Raw genomic sequence first — 22,210 nt, 5'->3', positions numbered from 1 at the left:
TGGTCTGGAATGTCCAAAAAACCAAGACGGCTTCAAAAAATTGAATGAAAGATGTTTGCTGATACCTAAAGCGGACGTAGCTCATTTTATGTTAGCCTGGGGGATGTGTTTTTAGTGTCTAAATCGTTGGTTTCAAGAGTCTAATAATTTTAGGACATGTTACAACGACAGTCAGGTATGTTTCAAAATCCAATATGGCTTCCAAAAATGATTCTAAAAATGGGTGCTCTGTGCTGATACTTTTATAAATGGAATAGCTCATTTTATAATCACCTGTGAGATATGATTTTGGTTCTAAACTACGATTTCAAAGACCAATAATACAATAGGACATGCTACACCATATACACGGACAGTCAGTGGTCTAGTATGTCCAAAATTTCAAGATTGCTTCCAAAAATGGTGTAAAACAATCTTTAATGTTGCTTGATCAATATCTGTCATGGGAATATTATTTCATTGTCTAAACCATAGTTTAAAGGGTCAAGTATTGTATTAGGAAAAGTAACAAGGACAATCAGTGGTCTGGTATGTTAAGAAAAACGCAAGATGGCTTACAAAAATTGGGTCTAAAATTGACTGTTGTTACTTAAAAATTTACATAGCTCATTCTACAGTGCGTATCAAAAAAAAAGTTTACATATTGAAAAGGCCCTGGGAATTAAAAAATATACAAAATGTGGGTATTTTTTCACATATAATTATGGGTTTGGGTCTCATTTATCCAATGAAAGTAAAAGTTTTGACAGAATGTTACACTTGAGTGAGCACTGTTCGTTTTTGTAAAGCTCGCAGAAATCTGTTTGCGCAGAAATGCTTGTTTTCACGCTGTGTCAAGGGGAAACAGCGAAATCAAACTAACCCTGCGAAGCATTTCTCATAAATTTCCCTAGCACTTTTTGCCAATTGAAATAAAATGGATACATTCAAGCATTTTGTAACAATTTTGCTGCCCAAATTTGAAATTTCAACACTTAGTAAGCACAACCTTTACCCCTTTTGTGCCAGCTAGATCTGAGGACATAACTGAATCTGAACAAAATTTTATATTAGACATCTCCAGCATTTTGTACTAAGTTTTTATCATTTAAAGTTGGTTTACATTTCATTTTTCATTTAATACTTGTTTCTCCACACTTTTCACAAGCTTGGCAATGATTAACAAAATGAAAATCAAGCCTAAGCCATTTCATGTAAATCACAGCTCAGTGTAAAGCAAATATCGCCACGATGGACTCGGTGTGTGGGGGAGTGGGGTGGGGCGCAATGCACTCTTCGAACTGTTTTGGGCAAGGAAACAAGTTTAAAAAGGTAAAAGATATCTTCAAATCAATTTTACTAGCTAATTTCCACGTGTTCTTCATGATTAAGGTCTACTTTTATTCGCATAACTATTTCAAAGTTCTGCGCAAATCATTTTTCACCAACTTTTCAAAAGTAAGTGGTGCTCACTCAAGCGGAAATATTTTTCGACAGTTATATCGTCATTTGCTTAAATGGATCTGTACCAATGCTAAAATATGGAAAAATCGTCAGGATATTACACATATATAATTTCACAGGATTTTTTCTAAGTGTAAACTTTTTTTTATACGACCTGTATATCCGCCTGTGAGATGTGATTCTGATATTTAAACCATGGTTTCAAGGGTCAAATAATAGATTAGGACATAGTTTGTTCAATATCTGTCTGGGGAATATGATTTTGATGCCTAAACCACAATCATAAAACCATGGTTTAATGCATAGGAACAAGTTACAAGGACAGGCAGTGGACTGGTATGTTAAAACAACCAAAGTGTGAACACCAAAATCGTTTTTCCTTGGTGGATTTTAAATCATTCTTATCAATTTCTAAGTAACATACTCCGATTAGACTGCAATTGTTGGAAGCCATCTTGGATGTTTAGACACACTGAATTACTGACTATCCGTGTAACTTGTTTAAATGTACATGATGTACTTACTGACTTTTAAAACTATGGTTTAGATTTTAAAAATGATATACCCTTGGCAGATATTTCACGAAATGTAACCATTTGTTAGTAACAGGGGCTATTTATATTCCATTTTTGGAGGCCACCTTGGATTTTTCTGACATACATGTATTTGACCACTGACAGTCCTTGTAATTTGTCCTAATGTATTGTTTGACCTATTTAACCATGGCGTAAACATATTCCAGGATATTAATCAAACAACGTGTATTTTTTAATTTACGAACAACGGTTTTTTACTCCATTTTTGGAAGCCATCTTGGATTTTTTGATCAACTGAACAACTGACTGTCCGTTTAACTTGTCATATTGCATTATTTGACTATCGAAACCATGGTCTAGACACCAAAATCATATATCCGATACGGATATGAAATGAGCTATCTCCATTTATATACAGTGAGTCCCACAAAAACAAAACCTAGATTTATCGGTGATTTATCATAAATTAATCACAAATACAATAGACAAATGACCTACCATTGTTAGGCTCTTTTATCTAATATTACTTAAATTAGTCATCTTTTACGCATGAGTGAGCCAAAAAAAAATTGAAGAGGGGATACCAAAAAGTATTTGAACAGGCTGTATCTGGATTTCAAAAATAAAACCACATGCTTCAAAAGTTCAATATCTGCTCTTTTATTTGATACTTTAATCACAAAAAAATGGTCAAGGAGTAAAAAACTTATTTTTTATATTTCCAAATAAACGTGTTTTCACAGAAGCTATCGCATGGTTAACAAAATATTTAATGCATGGCTAATCATCAACAAAACGGAGTGTAAAGTGACTTTGAACGCTAGCCTGTAAAACCTCTTCATTCTATGAAATTATTGAAATTCAAGCCTTATTTCAAATAACCAGAACTTTGTTATTTCTTGACCATTTTCTGTAATTGAGATATCAAATTAAAGAACAGATATTTAGCTTTTTTAGAAATGTGGTTTTCTATTTGACACAGCCCGCCAAATAAGGGAGCATAACTTTTTTACTCCTTGACCATTTTTTGTGATTAAAGTATCAAATAAAAGAGCAGATATTGAACTTTTGAAGCATGTGGTTTTATTTTTGAAATCCAGATACAGCCTGTTAAAAAACTTTTTGGTATCCCCTCTTCAATTTTTTTTTGCTCACTTATGCGTGAAAGAGGAATAATTGAAGTAATATCAGATAAAAGAGGAGACTCCAAGCTTTAAATTGGTAGGTCAATTGTCTATTGCATTGTGATTAAGTTATGATAAATCATCGCTTAATCTCGGTTTCGTTTTTTGTGGGACGCACTGTATATCAACAGCCATTTCAAACTTCATTTTTTGGAAGCCGTCTTAGGGTTTTGGACCCATCAGACCACTGGCTGTCCTTGTAACTAGTCCTAATGTACTACTTCACCCTTAAAAACATTGCATAGAGACCAAATTAAGCCCCTGAAATGAGGTGTTATTTGGTTGTCATGGCAATGTCTAAAGTTATTTGTATATCAACAGCAAGCATATACACGCTTTGCCTCCTAAAATTAGTGAAAATGTATGACAAAATGCAGATTCCAAACTATTTTTCGATCATATTTTGTACCGTTCTTGGGATAAAAAGGATTCATTGCCATGGCAACGGGCAATATGCTACATTGATATTTATCATTAAATTCAAGCATTACCAAGGCAACCTCAAATTTCATCATTCTAATAAACTAATGGGAAACACTGTATTTTTTCCAAAATTAAATGACTGGTCAAACCTTGAGTTAACTGTTATAAATTGCATTTCCACCTGTCCATTATCGTGTCAACCATATTATTTTTTTGGTCAAATTATATATTATTTGGTTGCCATGGCAATGGCTTTAGATGTTATTTGTATGTTAACACTAAAGCTATACATTCTTACCCTAATAATAGGAGAAATGAATAAAAAATCAGATTATACGGTCTCTTTTCATCAAAACTGGTACTTTTCTTGCGTAAATGAGCCATTGCTGTGGCAAATGGCCATTTGGAACATTGATATTTATCGTTGAATTCAAATATTACCAAGGCAACCTAAATGTTTCTCATTCTATGTAATTCATGCAGACCACTCGCTGTATTACATTTCCCCTAAATTAATTGAGAAAGTTTAACCTTATGCAGGTACATTAAGATATTTTAATTGTATTTTTCTCCTGTCCATAACCTTCATTTATGCTGTTGTTATTTTTTTAAGATGTTATCTGGTTGTTATGGCAATGGCTTAAGTTGTTATATTTATAAATTTAGTCACATACATATCTCGATTAGTACCTTAAAATTAGGGAAAATGTCATGATGATCATACATGTATTCGACATTTGTATAAATAATTTTACCTTTCTAGAGGATAATAAGCTGTTGCCATGGCAACAGGACCTTTGCAACATTGTTGCTTTGTAAATTTAATTCAAGCATTACCAAGGCAACATATTTTTTATCTTCATGAAATATTCCTGCAGAACCCTTTCTGTATTTTTTGTTCAAATGAGGGGGTCAAAACTTAGGCATACAGATTAAGTCAATTCCTATAGCATTTTCCACCTGTCCATTGTCTTGTCAACAATGCTATTTTTGTAAATTAGAAGTTATTTGGTTGCCATGGCAATGGCTTCAGGTGTAATTTTCACATTTGGCAAAGAAAATATAATTGTTTTGTACTGTAACATTAGGGGAAATTAAAGATAAATCATATTTGTCAAGGTTAAGTGTATGAATCTTACTAATTTAGAGCTTTTCTTAAAGACTGGACATCACGTCTACGCGAAGCGCATACGTATATGCAAATTACTCGTAAAACTTTTGTTAGGCAAATGAACTACGCCCTAAAACCCGATCTGAAGGCGTCGTGTACTGTAGGCCTATTAATTTTGGTCATTACGTTTTATTGGTTTGGATGGAGCTGACATGATTTATCTCGATTTGTTTTTGCCTTAGGGGCAATATCAACTTCATCGTTTTTATTCATTTTGCTATAATTTTAAAAGACACATAATATGGATTTGTTTTATCGACGAGCTAATCGTATTTTATGCTGCTATGTCAGGAAGGAGTTTTAGATGATTTCTATGATGTATTTCTTAACCCACATACGTGGGTTTTTAGTACCGAGATTCTAAGGCAGAGCCGTATCAACAGTGAGTACTGAGGGTGCGTACGGGAACTCCGGACGGGACAGAAGTCTCGGGAATCGCCCTCCAGTGTGACGTCATAGTGATGAGTCATCGACGTTCGGATTCTCCACTGATCGCGATACACTCGTCAGTTTTCTTCGATGGGCCCAACGAAATGATAACAGCTGAGGACTTTATGTTATTCTAATTGAACTTCCATTATGAATTTATTCTTTGATGCTATGCCATATTACTCACAGATGTGAACGTGTTGAATTTAATTATAATTAAAGATATTTCATTTGATTTGTAATTCCAATCCATTTTCTTTTTCGTGATTTGTTGTGTAAACAGTACATAGGCAATTATCTTTTCTCTAGAGTATTTTTGTCCTTTGCTTTTGCACTGGGCCTGTGACAATATTCTACTACTTTTTAATCAACATTTTTATTTTTCTGGTGAAAAACAAGCCGTTGCCATGGCAACGGACCAATTGGAACTATCTTAGTGATCTTGAATATTTCTAAATTTCATATTTATTCAATTGGGAGCCTGAAAAACTATCATTTTGGTAGTCTATGTTATGTTTATTTACCCCTTACATGGGAATGTATGTTATTTTGGAGAAATTATTTCGTTGCCATGGCAACGGCCGAAAATGGCATTTATAAATTTACCTCCCATCTTTAAAATAATTCCTACGGCATGTATACTAACATTTGTGAAAGTTTCATGCTTTAGTCCAAATTGCACAATTGTTGTGTTTTTTGGAGCTTATCCGCTTTACTACATGTATAAGGATATAAGGCAATATCCCCGGATTTTCTCCATAAAAATTCTCAAAGGATCGTTGTTACTTTATTGCTAGTTTTATCCAACTTGCTATTATGAACAATGGTATTTTATGTTACAACCGAGTAAAGCGAGAAGGCAAAAAAAAGAATATCCACATTATGAGGTCACTATATCTTAAGAAAGATCTTTATTACAAACGATCAATATTTGGAATAACATACAAAAATTATTTGTGAAATTGCCAATACCCCTACGTTTAAGAAGCACCTGAAGTCATATTTCTTTAATGCATGCTTTATTTTGTTTGTATGGTTTATGATAATGTTGTATTATTATTGTATTGAATGCAAATTGTTGTAAAGCGCTATGGTACAATCGCGAATAGCGTTTCTTAAATACAAGTATTATTATTATCATAAATTTGTCAGGCTACCGACAAAAACGGAATATGACTCTTTCTGGCACTTGACTTTGTAACTCTCCGAACAACCAACATAGTCTCAGGTTTTTACTTTCCACAAATACGTATGTGCTGTCATTGGAAATTTATTAAATACATTCGACCATCTCGTTCATTACTATGATGGAATAGATACCCCTCCAAATCTGGGCTATATTGAAAAACTCAAATTACATTTTGAACTATAATTCCGTATCTTGATATACGAGAAAGAGCTGAGCGGGTGAGATAGACTTTGTGATGTAATAGACGTATAACTTTGCATTAATATACCTTATCGCTCATATTTTAATTAATAATTTTCAAATAACCAGCTGCCCAGGTGAATTTTAACTAAGAGCGAGGAAAATTCTTATAAGTACCTCAACCACTTTGCTCAACATGTTTGCCGAATAATTTTGCGTTCTGCCTGCACATCCTGTATCGTTATAAATGCGAGCGATGAAAAACGGAATTAAGATTAATTTGAAATACTTTATACATATTATACTGCGTGTAACCTACTACGTATTGGGATCTCATTACAGTTGACTTAAACTTTTTTTTTTCAGTTTCGGATATTATGATAGGTCGACTTATTATGTTCAGCGTGATATCCGATTATAAACGACCGTTATAAGGGAAGGAGGGGGCGCTTGACTCTATCGGTTTAATATAAGAGCGCCTTGAAAACATAACCGGGGGAAAAATCGCATACGGCCATGGTAACAATGAACATCCTCGGCAAATAATGTGTTAAGAACATGAACACTCACTTTATCTTGAGTCGTTGCAGTGATGTCAAACGTATTGAAGACTCTACAAATTCAGCAATGTCATCTCTAGCTGCATCTTGGAAATCAATATCTCGCAACCCAGGTAGTGACGAGATCAACCCTTGGTAGCATTGTGACGTCAGTTTATTAGCTAATAGCTTTGTGACGGACGGTAGTTCAGGAGGTGATAGAGAGAAACTGAGCGATGAGTCTGAAATGGTGAGATGGTTCAGTGAGGTGAAGGGTCTCAGACAAGACCATATTCTAGCAGTCATCTCAGAAGACAGATGGCATTTGGTTATCTGAAGGAAAATAGAATAGAAAAGCTGGATAAGAATTACAGCGCCAAAAAAATGATACATGAACTAATTTTGGGTTCTGATTTTTCTTCGCACCTTTCATTAAGATAAACTCTGTAGGTATTTTAGAAAAAAACGATATCCTAGAATAAAACGTGATTTCTTTTATTAATTATATAGACGATTGAAAACATACGCTAATTTGAAAGAAAATTTAAAGAAAAAACAAGTAATACACTGTGTATACATTTTTTGTATTAAAATATATTAAAAATGGAAGCGTTTAGTTCGGGTAAACTTCCCATCCCAAAATTACATGTTACTATTCCATTTGATTGTCATATCTTTTTAATGCATGTGCACCAAAAGGGTTGTGGTGTGAAGTAACGTTGAATAACTTTTATGTTTCGTCAGCATATTGTTACGAAACTAGATCAATGCAATATTTTTTTAATTAATTTCATATACCATTTTTGTATTACTAATGAATAAACATGATATCTTGTTTACTCTTACAAATTATGGTTAGCAATTCAATATTTATGACTTTTTTCTGTGATACTTGCCCTTCATGCTCGAATTATTTGTTTAGTGAGATCTTCATCCTCTTCGTGATTTCAGTCTGTGCTTAGAATATCTTTTTTTTCAAGTCAGCTACAGGTCCTCACCGTTTGTTGTTAAGGCAACAAGGCAACAAAAAGGCGGCATAAAGAAGGCAAAAAAGAGAAGGGCGGCGGAGTGATTTCCGATTATGGAAAAATATATATTCAGACTTTGTTTTTCGCGAGAGAGTGTAAAGAGCGAGCGGTTTGGAAAGAAATTAAAAGCTGATGTTGTAAAATTCGTATTTTTTGTGGGGGGAGGTGGGTCAATTACCACTAAAAGGGCATGCGTGGGAGGTGTTGCGAGCGTGAATCGCAAGTTCAAACTCTTGGAAAATTTCAATAAGAAATGAAAATAAAACATGTTGAGTTCTTTTTACAAAAATTAAAAAGATGTGCATCTAACTAAATGATTAACACGAGCGCGAAGCTGAAATATACTGACCAGAAAAGTGACTCATGAATAAATAGAATACATCGAATAATGCGAGCGCGAAGTGCAAGCTAAAAAGATATTCCAGCCTGAAAGCAAGACACTTTATGCCTTTTTATAACCACAAACAGTAAGGACCTTACACTTTAAAAATGAAGTGTTAATTTAGTACTTACACTGCTTGTTTAGTAACTGCACGACGAGTGCTGATTTTTTAGTTTAAATTTGAAGAAGAAAATCAGCACTCGTAGTGCAGTCACTGTACAATCACTTTCAATTTTAAATTAAACCTAATTTTTTACAGTGTATTATTTTATAAAAAAAAATACACAGGTGAAAGATTTGGATGCTTTAAAATTAAGAAAGGTAAAACAAATCAAATGTCTAATTGTCAACTTTGGAGAGCGAAGTTGGCTCAGTCGGTAAAGCATCTGCCCGTCGAACCAAAGATCGTAAGTTCGAGTCCAGCCCGGGTGAATGACTGAAGCCGGTGCGTTGTGTGTAAACGTCTCCCCTGTTTCATAGATGCAGGCTATGTTACAGTGGAAAACACTCCGTCCCTCGGATAGGACGTTAAATGGAGGCCTCGTGTAGAGGAGAATCAACACCTTTGCACGTTAAGAACCCACTGAACTGTTCGAATAAGGGTAGGGGGAACCCCGGTGTAGTGGTCCCCCTTCATTCCCTAACCAGTTATAGGGAGGAGAGACCTGCGGGTCACAGTTCTGTGTGCCAGCCCTTCTCGGCGACCCAGATCCCGGATTAGCTGGCTCCTCCAATGCGCCTTTGATTATATTTGACAGATATATGGCGCTATACAAATGCTGTGCATCATCATCATCAACTTGGTGAAAAAAATTATGACTAGTAGTAAGAAAACCGCATCATATTGATTGATTGAGTGAGTGATTTTATTTTTCATGATAAAAAGCAATACAAAATATATACATTCAAAATATAAAACGTTAATAATTGAATTACATAGTAATCAGATATTATGATTTGAGATTATACAAACCATATAAAAGAAATATGGGAAAAACCAAAAAGCTACAAAGAGCTTGAAAGGGGTTATTCCCAGTTGAAGAATACGATTGCAGAAATACCTATACATATCTTGATAAAATAACATACTATTCCATTTAAATTAATATCACGGATTTTTTTCGATGTAACTATTCCCCTGGGGTAGTAAAAATATCAAACAAGTAGCTTATCTTAGTAAATGACTTCATGAAATAAGAAAAAACCCCAAATAATTCGAATGAAACTTTAAAAATAATGGCATTTTAGTCATGTTAAATGTTTTTTTTTATTGAGGAGTATTCCTAGTCTTACACCACTATTACATACCCAAATGAGATCTATCTAAAGTCTCCATATCTATTGTAATTGAAGTTGTTTAGGCTTTTGAAAATCAATCTTTCTTGTCTAATATTATTCAAACTTTCACGTAATATGTCTGATTCTCCTTTAAAACGTTTCCCTGCAACAGTTCCAAACAGATTCATTTCAAAGTCAGTGCATGAACATTTTCTACTAGAACTTTGCGCACTCATATTGTATACACAAGTTTAACAATACAAAATTGTTCAGAATATTCCATTTCAAGGTATGGAAACATAAAAACTGAAAAAAAAAGGATCCGGCGCTCCGCGCTCGCATTAATAAAGTTAAGATATTCTTAAGAAATAAGTCTTTCTTGCGCGTACCATCTAAACGAAGCAAATATCAGCTTTTAGCGGCCGGGGGTGGGGGACATGTGGAAAATATCCAACCTTTCAATTGATGAAAGCTGGATCTGCCCCTGATATCATTACAGTTATACAGTGCGCCCCAGAAAAAACAAACAAACCGAGATTTAGCGATGATTTATCATAACTTATCATAAATAACATAGACAAATGACCTACCGATGTAAGGCTTAGAGTCTCTTCTTTCATCTGGTATTACCTAGATTATTCTTCATTCACGCATGAGTGAGCAAAAACAATTCGAAGAAAGGATGCCAAAAAAACTAATTTAACGGGGCGTATCTCAATTTAAAAAAGAAAATCATATAAATAAAAGGTTAAATATCTGCTCTTTTCTTTGATGCCTTACTCACAGAAAATGGTCAAGAAGTAAACATGTTATGATCCCTCGAAACAACGCTTGTATTTCCATAACTTCATTAAATAAACGTGTTTTTTCACCGTTCTCCCACAGAAGCTATTGCATAGTAACAAAAGACTTAATGCATGGCTGATCGTCAACAAAACGGAGTGTTGAGTGAGTTTGAACGCTAGCCTGTAAAACTTCCTCAGTTTACGAAATTGTTGAAATTCAAGCTTTTTTTCAAATAACCAGAACTTTGTTATTCCTTGACCATTTTCTGTAATTGAGGTATCAAATTAAAGAGCAGATATTTAACTTTTTGAGAATGTGGTTTTCTTTTTAAAACCCAAATACGGCAGGCCAAGTGACTTTTGATATCCCCTTTTCAAATTGTTTTGCTCACTCATGCGTGAATGAGAAACAATCTAAGTAGTTTCAGATGAAAGAAGAGATTCTAAGCCTTAAAATGGTAGGTCATTTGTATATTGTATTTGTGATTAAGTTATGATAAATCATTGAACAATCTCAGTTTCGTTTTCTGGGATGTACTGTATAGGAACCACCAAGTTACACAAATAATATACATCAACTTCAATACACCTATGCTAACCTGAACACCTTCCGCGATTCAAAGTCCAAATGCCATTCATCAAGAGTTCTAAATTCTAGAAAAAATTAAAATTCCTCTGAATGATAGTAAACCATAAAATATCATTCAGATGTGAACTAAGTGCCTCGAAAATTGTTATATGCTTTAAAGTTATTTCGATAATCATAATGATATCTTCATAATTGTAGGTATAACGACAATAATACCTTACCGCTTACCTTACCGCAAATACTGGAAGAATGCTGAATTAGCAGTCGAGCTTCCAGATCTATCTTCTAATTTAGTCATCTTCCATCATGCTTCAATAGATTAAGGAGGCAGTGGGGCAAGTTGGTGAAAATTGACTTTTCGTATCTAAGAGTAGTGGGAATCATAATGCTTATCTTGCCAGTATCGGTCTAGCCTGAATTTGAAGGTGTCTACTGTGGGAGCTTCAACTACCTCAGCTGGGAGAGAGTTCCAATCATTGACTACTCGGTGACTAAAAGCATGCTTTCTCACATTTGTTCTGCATCTTGGCTTTACAAGTTTGTATCTATGACCTCTTGTAGTACTGTCAGCTAGTTGAAAAAAGTGGTCTGGGTTAAGCCTGTCAACTTCATGAGTGATCTTATACACTTGAATCATGTCTCCTCTCTTTCTTCTGTACTCCAAGGATGGTAATTTCAGGTGTTTAAGCCTTTCCTTGTATGGAAGATGTTTGATCCTGGAGATTACTTTTGTTGCTCTCTTCTGAACTCTCTCGACAGCCTTAGCATCAGCAATGTACTGTGGTGACCAGATGACATTTCCATATTCCAGGAGTGGCCTCACTATCCCTTTAAATAGTTTGGGGATAGTGGTCAAATCAAGACACTGGAAAGTACGTCTTATGCTGATCAGTACCCTGTTTGCCTTATTAACAGCATTTGACACTTGCTTGTGGAATTTTAGATCGTCGTCAATGATGATCCCTAAATCCTTTTCTTCTCTAACTACATTCAGTGCTGTACTCCCGATGTTGTAGTGCTCTCTTTGGTCACCTGATCCAAGATGCAAAACACTGCACTTGTCAGTGTTGAATTGAAGTTGCCACTTTGAGGACCAGTCCATCAGTGAGTGCAAACTTGCTTGAAACAGTTCACATTGATTTGGCGAGGAGACAGACGAATAGGCCTTAGTGTCATCTGCATAGATTCTTACAGTGGATTCCATAACATCAGGAAGATCATTGATGTACAACACAAACAATGTCGGGCCGAGCACGCTACCCTGGGGCACCCCACTCTTTACCGTGCACCACTGAGATCTGGCATTGTTTACTATTACCCTCTGGGTTCGGCCACTGAGAAAATCAGCAATCCAAGTTTTGAAGCTTCCTCGGATGTTGTACGCATCTAGTTTTGCCACAAGACGTTGATGGGGTACACTGTCAAAGGCCTTTCTAAAGTCTAGGTAGACAACATCAACCTTTTCACCTTGATCCAGTAAGGATGTCCAGTCCTCTAGTGTCTGGAGCAGCTGTGTAACAGTTGATCTTCCTGGGACAAATCCATGTTGGGAATCGCTGATTAGTTCATTCTCCATCAGATGATCGACGATCTTGTCTCTGATCAGCGACTCCATGATCTTACAAGGTACTGAAGTCAAACTTATCGGTCGATAATTATTGGCTTCAGACTTGTTTCCCTTCTTGTGAACTGGAACAACGTGACTTGCTTTCCATGCTGAAGGAAGCTTGCCTTCTTTGAATGATTTAGTGTAGATGATGGCCAATGGTGTACACACTGAAGGTGCCGTTTCCCGTAAAATGCAAGGATGGATACCATCCGGTCCAGCACTCTTGAATTTGCATAGCAGATCAAGTTTGCGATGTACATCATCTGGGGTTATGTCAAGAGCAGATAAGCATCCCGCTGACTGTCTGCGTTCAAGCTGTGGGATGGAAGAAGTGTCCTCTTCAGTAAATGTTGTCTCAAAGAAAGCATTCAAGATTTCGGCTTTCTCTTCATCTGTTGAAGTGAAGGTACCATCTGTCTTTTTGAGATCAGGGAGCCCCTTTCTGGTCTTTAGATTATCAGATGCATATCTCCAGAATGCTTTTGGATCCTTCTTCACATTCTTCGCAAGGTCCTTTTCAAAGTTACTTCGCAGTTCTCTCGTGAGGCATTGAAGAGCCTTTGCTAGTCTCCAAGCTCTAGCAATGTCGGTTGGGTGTTTAGTGACTTGGGCTTGTTGCCATGCACGATGCTTTTGTCCATGCAGTCTGGGTGCTTGATTGTTCATCCATCTACGCTTTTTCTTACGTCGCCGTGATGAAGAACAAGGTATGTGTTTCTTCATAATGTCTGTCAAGATTGTATGGAAGAATGACCAGGACTGTTCAGTATCCATGTCCTTCATTGACTGTTCCCAATCAACTTTATCAAGCTCCTCGCATATGTCATTGTATTGTCCAAGACTGAACTGAAGTTTTGGAAACTGTGCTTCTCTTTCTGGAGCTGAGAGCGTGACTGTCAAAATAAGCCCAAGATTGTCACTCAATCCAAGAGGAGGCAGTGATTCAATATCATCAATCAAATGGTCATTATTAGTGAACACCAAATCCAGAGTGCTGTCAGTTTGTCCTACCCTATGTCTTGTTGGGAAATGGACATGCTGGTGTAGAAAGCAGTCGGCTATAGTGTCTATGAATTCTATCTGTGTTGCTTCTTCCAGTGTGGGATTCCCAGTCTATGTAAGGATAGTTGAAATCCCCTGCAATCAAAAGGTGGGATGAGTTCTTATTGGAGACTTCAAGCATGAGATTGTGTAGCTGGTTGTGATTGCTGACAGATGGACTTCTGTATATACATCCAGCAAGAAGTTTCTTTGAACCAGACACCCGCAGAGTTATCCACACAGACTCATCAAATCCTCGTTGGATATCACAGTCTCGTATGAGATGGCGTAGTTCATGAGAAACATAAATAGCAACACCCCTCTTTCCATTTGGGAGATTGGAGTGTATGTCATATCCATCTAAATGTAAGTCCTGTTCATGAAGTGGATTCTTGGCATTCTTTGGGCAGATCTCAGTCAGAAAGACCAAGTCTACTTTGTGTACTTCAAGAAGCATTAACAGTTCATTCCGCTTATTTAAAAGGGAATCACAATTTGTGTAGTATGCCTTCAGTGTACCTCTTTTCCTGTTATTTGGCATTGTTTGTTCTTGTTGAGCTTCATTTTCAGAGTTTACCTGCCACTCATCATCATCAGAAGTTGAGGTCAAGGTGGAGCAGTCACTGTCACCAACACTTGTGATACATGTAGATGTCACAGTTTCATCCATATCTCCAGTAGCATCCCCGGCATATTTATCAAATTCATTATCCAGGGTGAATGAGATGTTGTTGCTTACAATGGATTTCCTAGTACATGTTCTTGTGGCACCTTTGTTCCCATCTGTGGCAAGTTGTTCCCTCCTTTCACTGTATGAACACGCACCATCTATTTCAATGCATTCATGTAGGTTCCTTCTGTTATCGGTGATAGACTGGTTATCTCCATCTGTGGCAAGTTCTTTGGTATTCACTTGGGATGCCAATACTTCCATTCTGCTATTGTATTCTTGTGACGTCCTTCTCCTGTCAACTTCAATATCACTTTCATTCCTCTCAGTGTTTAATCCAATGTTACCATCTCTAGCTACATTATTTACTGCACATCCATCATCTTCATCAATTATATTAACAACTGATTCATCGTCCATTAAGTAATAATACATTCCATGTTCATCATCAAAATCATCAGTTTCATTAGAGTTACTAACATCTTCTCTGCTGTTGTAAAGTGGTATAAGGTCTAGTCACAGCTCCATAATTTTATCAGTATCTGCGGGATTCTCAGCCTTGGGATCAACTGAACCTTCCTCATTGAGGTTAGAATTCCTAACTGGTTTCAACTGCTCACTCTGCTTCTCTTCTGAGGGATCAGTGTCATGGTCAAAATCTGTAGCTATATTCAATTGACACTGCTCATTATCAAGTGGTAAGTTAACTGAATCCTTGTTGCTATTTAGTTCAGTTTCCTTTAGGACTGCATGTCCATTTCCAGTCTGTGGGGTATTAGCAGTGACCCCTACATTGCCTGTCTGCACCTTGGGACTAGTGTTCACCTCACTTCGCTTCAAAATCCTAGGGGTGTCTGACATCTGCCGTCCATCAATATGTATACTTTCATTTAATGTTGGGAAGTCAGCATACTCATCTCCATTTCTGCTAGGTTTGGTCAGGTGTGTGTGTGACCGTATGTCATCATTGCTTGGTATGCCAATAACTTCAACATCAGATCGCTTTGGTTGAGGGCTTTGTGTGTTTGCGCTATATGAGTTAGTCCATGGATTGCTGGATCTGTGAGCATTTCCCAAATTCACAATTCTACCTCCACGAATTATACATCTCTCACCATTGGCCCTACGCATTTTTAGTTCATCCCGCATCAGTTTGTGTATTTTTCTTTCAGAGGGTGTTCGGTCAGGGTCAATAAATATATTCTTGTAGAACCCTTGATGTCTCAGCATTTTAGCTTTGTACAGAATCTCATCTCTAGGTACATCAAGTTGAACTAAGAGAATCCTCGGGATGTTATTATCACGGCGCTTGTATCCAAGTCTGGTTACTTTCACAATGTTTGTGTTCTTGATCTGCAGAACAGTCAGAATTTTTGACACAAAATGAATATCGTCATCTTGTCTCTTAGCAAATGTCTCTGATTTGCTCTCTTCTACATTATGTATAATGATATTATTTCTTCTTCTATCCTGGTCTCTGTACTCTTCGAGAACTGGTATTGCATCTGGAATTGCACCTTGAGAAAATTTTTCTGTCTTTTGATCATCATCAACTACTGACGAACTTTTACCATAGGAGGCATTATCTATACAAGGGAGAGGTGCTTTGTCTATATCATGGTGTAAGTCTGCCTTTAGCTGTTTATTGTCAATTTCTAGCCTAGCTAGTTTTGCCTCAATCCTTTGCATCATATCCATGACATGGTCAAAATTCTCAGTCTGTGTACCAGTGACAGAGTTGAAGTGATCTGTCTGTGTCCCAGAGACAGAGTTGAAGTGGTCGGTCTGTGTACCATAGACAGACTTGAACTGATCTGTTTGAGTTCCAGAGACAGAGTAAGCATTGCTTTGATAGGATGGTGTGGTTTCATCTACCTTACATGGAGTCCCGGGGGGGCCACTTCCATTCACGAGTGGATACCATGCGCGACCATGGGGTCTCGAAAAGCACCCTAAACACGTAATTTCCATATTCTGAAAATGCACCCCTTAACAAGTATTGGCGTGTGAAACCCTACCCTTAACAAGTATTGGAAACAAAACGATACTCTTGGCAAATATTTCCTGAAATGAACCCCTAAACAAGTACAGGAATGTTTTATTGTTACGGGTCCTTTGGTTGTCGGCTTTACCTTTTTGGTTTAGTACGACCCCACCTTCTACACCTCGCACAAATAGGACTCTAAACACGTAGTGTTGGGGCAAAAAGGACATCCTTTATAAAACATTTTAATTTTGTTTTATCATCCCCGCAAATTCGACCCTAAACACGTAATTTTCTAGCGAAATAGATACCCTTTTTTCATTATTTTTGTGTTTTTGACACCCTTTTCACGTTACGTACGTAACGTGCCCTATCGTGAAAAGGACATCCTTTTTACGTGTTTTTTTGGTCGCGCATGGTATCCACTCGTCAATGTAAGTGGCCCCCCCGGCATGGAGTAGCTGGTGCACGTAACTTCAATTTTGCCTCCAGATCACATGCCATGCAGAAAAAATGAATGGTACTGCATTTTCCAATGTCCTTGATTGTTTTGGTTTCAAGATTTGCACATTGTGGGCATAACCACTTCTTACATAGTTCACACTCAACTAGAGACGTTGTGCGGGTCCCCTGACAACCGTCACAATGCAGGTCATTATCAGTAGATGGGAAATCTGATGATATGCTTATCTCTGATACATCTTTCTTCCTTCCTCTTTTACTCTTTGTAGGAGCACTGACACTGGTACTGTTTTTACTCTTTACGGCGGTGATATGCCGATGCTGACTACCAATTGTAGGATTTCCTGAGCAGTAACTTGGGGAGTTGCTGTTGTTAAGGCTTAGCGGGACATTACTTTTTGAATGGAGTTATATTTTCGCCATTCAAGCTTGGTAGGTTAGCCTTTCCTAAAGTTTTCCCACGTTTATTTCTCTGTGAAGCTTGATGTGGGGTTGTGCTACTAGACATTATACTACTTGCAGAGTTTAATGATTGGAAAAATACAGCACAATTATTGATACTGATAGAGGCAACTAAAATAATGGCTATAGGTAAGATCCTTGTCAGCTGATAATATTCAAACTTTTTCAGCCAACAATCCTTCCCAGACACAGTGATGGTTAATTCCTGCTCTTCTACAGTCCAGAAATGTAATAAGGTATGTGTCCTTGGTAGACTAGGTACATGTAGGCTTTATATAGTAGGCTAGTGAAGTAGGGTGAATTAAAAAAATCCACATCATCCCCATATTTTTACAAATGATCAAGAAATAGTGCAATCAAAACCTATCAATTGCAACCTCAAGTTCTTCAATTTGGCGTAAAATATTTCTAAATGGCAGTTAATCACAACGATAGTTATACTTGCAAGACTGTACTTGGTAGAGATGTATATGTGCCACACAACCTCTTGTTGACATGTCCCAATAGAAATCCAACATGTGGGACCAGAGCCAGGCAGAACACAAACAGATGCAGGGAGACTCAAAATTCAGCTTCAAAATATCCTTTTTTGATGTCAAAAATATCCCACCAAAATCAACAATCTGGACTGTAACAATCTGATTAGCAGAATAAATGCAACAAAACTAAAAAAAACAGAAGGATCAAAGAGATTTAAATGGATTTTCAGACACAGAAGTAACCTCCATTTTTGCCCCACTCTCTCCAGTATGCATAATATTGTGACAAACACTGTAATGGGTTGCTCTTTGGATGTTCTAACATTGGAATTGTGACCAGTAAGAGAGAGAGAGAGAGGGGGAGTTAGAGAGGACCAAAACAATTTCTGTTGTCGATTCTCTGATGATTATTTTCATATCAAGCGCAGTAAACAAGTCAATATCTCGGTATTTACAAAACTGATGCTTGATAAAAGGGTTTTTTTCGAGATTCATTGCTGATCATAGTGATCATCGTAATCATTATGATCAGAATGAGACTTCATCACATTACAATTTTTTAACTCGTATCATTATTATCATAAGCGTAGTCGATAAAACATAAAAGATCTAAAGTAATAAGAAACCGCCATTGTGATGGAGGTAATTTGACAAGCAATTTCAAAATTCAATCGAATAGACAAAACACGAAAGATATGGTTGATTTGTCAATAGTAAGACATGTTAGATATTGGTATGATGGTAATATGCAATAATCACTTCAAGCGTCAACACATCGTAGTGAGATAAATCTAGAAAAAAATCGATTTATAGAGAAGATACAAAAGTATCATCTAGGAGCTATGATGATAGAAAACTATTCGGATAGCAGCATCCGACTAATTACTAGTGAGGTTATATAAGTTACGGAAGACAAGCGAGTCACTTATTTAGCCCATGAAGTGTGTTTTCTATTCAGGTTATGGAATTGAGATTTTCTGCTCTTTTCTTCAGTAATATATGCAAAGGAACATTATTAGTTTCTATCCTATTTCATCCAAGTTGCCATTATGAAATTTATCATGGTTTTGCCAAGAATAAGTTAATATGTGTTCATTTGTTCACACCATACACAGCAGATTAATATTATTATTTTATTTTTTTTTAGGTTTCGATGCAAAGTAGATTGGCAACCCGTCCAGTTATCATCGGGTGAACTCATAGAGATGTATACTAATTCATCTCTATAGACTGGGCTATTTCGACACCTAAGAAGACGGGGGGGGGGGGCTGATTCAGCCCCCCCCCCTTATGATCTCTGCCGTCGATCGCGCGATCGCGACAAAAATTGGCACACGTGTTACCCATGGCATTATCTACAAAACTATAACATCAAATTCTGCAAAAAATCTCATGTCTCATTAATTATGCTAATTTATGCGTAAAATCATAAGTTTGCTCTAATTAATAAAATAATGCCCCCAAAATGCTAATTTTTTGTTTCACATACTGTAAATAAGCATCTGATCAAATTGATTTTTAAAAAAATTCAAAATCGCATTTATTTTCTTATGTATTCTATTGTTTTCTAAATTTCTTATGTATTTCTTTGTTTTTCGACTTTTTGTTTTTTTATTGTTTTTTCAATGGAAATTGTCGGGGACTTTATTTTGACCATAAAAAAGATAAAATTAATTGATTTTAAGCAGTAAAAGGAAAAATAATGATACATTTATGAAATTTGGCTAAGTACACTATTTGCATTGGATTTGTACACAAATTCACGTTTTTGAGTAATTTTGGGTCTGCATGCACTTACGAAATGTTGCGTAATACCCGGGGACACGATTTTGGTCTCAAAAGTTGCGCGAGACTTGAAAGTAAAAAGTCAGCGAGCGACGCGGTCAAAAAATTTTGCGCGGCGGATTTATTGCGAAAAATGTCGAGGGGGGGGCTGAATCAGCCCCCCCCCAGTCTTTTTAGGGTTAAGACATTATATCTCTATCTATTTTAGCATCATATTACTGAAAAATAACGAATCCTGGTGCTTTTCATCAAGACCTTTGAAAATCCCCTAAACTGCATGAAAAATCCCAAAATTTATTCAATCCCCAAATAATTTTTTCCAAAAAAAAGCGTCTCAAAATCCCTACATTGAATAAACAACAGCCAGTTGGATGTCCTTAGAGTATCTTGATACCATGAAGTTTACCTACATACCTCTACCCTATCTATATCGTGAGCGACAAAAGCAATTTGAAGTACATGTATTAACAAAAATAATAGTAGTAGTAGTAATGGTAGGCGTCGCCCTAGCCACTAACCCGTCTCTGTGTTCTAGTGGTTAATGCACCGGTTTTCAAAGCTCGGGCCCGGGCTCGATTTCCGGCAGAGACATATTTTCGGCATGACCAATTTTTCCAAAGGGTAGATAGCTCTTGGGAACCTTGATTTAAGCTACGACTACCAATGTTCTCTTCATCCATTTCTTTACAATATTTAGATAAAAAGAGTTGCCAAAGCTGTTGTATATGTATAGCTTCACACATTTGTATACTTTCTCCCATGCGTGTATTGTATCAGAGCAATTGCATTTATCCAGCTGAGGCATGGCGGCTTGTCATTGTTCAAAACCCACCTTCAGCCGACAACAGCGTTGCCATTTGGGGATCTCCATCCCAAAATTTTAAGTCAGAGTCGCCTTCCTGTTCACATGGATCCTACTAGTGCTAGTAGGATCCACACTGTATGGAAGCAAATATCCATTAGTACATGTACCTCCTTTTTTGACCTTTCGTACAGTGGCCGTTGAAACTGGCAAGACATAAGCCTCTATAGATCAACACAAAAACAAACCCGACTTACTCTACATTCAGATGAGCCAATGATCCGAAAAAGGTCGATGACTCGAGCAGTTCAACAAAGTCTTCATTCAAATCAATAATTCCAGACAAACCAATCGACTGCAGGGTCTTGTAATGTTGTCTCATCAGCAGACTCAGTGTTCTCATAGTCTCACTCAACACACGAATCTTCTCTGGTTGGAGTGATGGCGGTGCGTGAAAGTTGATGCGCGTGAGTTTCTGTCCTCCTGTTCGCCTGAGACCAGCAGTGATCTGGGAAATGTCTCCCTCTGCATTATCAGTTGTGATGTCGAACTTTACCAAACCAGGGAGCGATGAGATCAGTCCTTTATAGCATGGTGACGTTACCCTCTCAGCTGATAGCGCTGGGATGGATAGTAGTTGAGGGGATGATGGAGGCAAACTGAGAGATGTGTCTGAGATAATTAGATGGGTCAGAAAGTTGAAGCATCTCAGACAGTTCCACAACCTGGTAGTTATCTCATCATTCATGTCATTATCTTCCGGTATTGTAAGAAAATGGGTGGTACATTTAAATATGGGTTTCTTTTCTCGTTCGCTACGCCTCCCCCACCCCTTCCGCGCTTGATATTTATAAATATTTTTGTGCCAGGAAGCCGGGGATTACCTGCTTACTCACATCAATATAGTCTCCCACGTACATGTATGGGGTTAACTACTTACCATCTCCATTGTATTTTGTATCAACACCGAAAAGCCCCTTTGAGCCCTATCAAGGTTTTGGGGTCTATAACCGCGCCTGTGTAGGCGAACCAAATGAACCAAGATGATGTAACCTGAGTATTTAACCCTGTTTTCAGCTAAGTTCTTCTCGACGTCATGCGACAGGTCGAAATGGCTTAAACTTCGGTGACACCATTCTTCAGCAGACTTCGTGGATCTCCGATAACCTTCGACAAAAGTTATTCTACGTCATCGGTGTTCAAGGTTATCGGATAACCGCTATATCGGTCAACGTGTCATTTTTTCATCGACATCTTACGGACTGCATCCATGATCAGGGAAGTCCTTTAAATCAATAAATCCTTAATATTGTCCGGACAAATTATTGTTTCTCCCATCCACTACTAATATCTATGTTTTTGTATTCTAAATCTGAAATTCTAAATTTATAAATCAAACTTATCTTTTTTTAGATCTTTTGAAAGTCAATATCATGTATATGTGAATGTATGTATATATTCATTGTTCAAATTTTCATGGAAATGAATCGCACTTGGAGCGAAATGATATAGTTGTAATAAACAACTTTAAACCGGAATGATTATTGTGCAGTAGGTAAGCAAAACCCAGGCTAGATCCTGACACCTACACTTCACACCTTGCCAGATGGCGACAAGGCCCCCACAATCCTGTCTCAGTACTCCCACCCCTTGTTCACACTGGCATTTTAAGCTAGACCAATTGTAATTTTCTGGAGAGGTGTTTTTAAATGTTGTTTTCATAGGGTTATTTACAGTAACCTTTCAATTTAGATAGTCTG

This window comes from Lytechinus variegatus, chromosome 6 (assembly GCF_018143015.1).
Source record: "Lytechinus variegatus isolate NC3 chromosome 6, Lvar_3.0, whole genome shotgun sequence".
NCBI classification, from domain to species: domain Eukaryota; kingdom Metazoa; phylum Echinodermata; class Echinoidea; order Temnopleuroida; family Toxopneustidae; genus Lytechinus; species Lytechinus variegatus.
The sequence above is the reverse complement of the archived record's forward strand: the minus strand, read 5'-3'. Positions refer to the sequence as shown.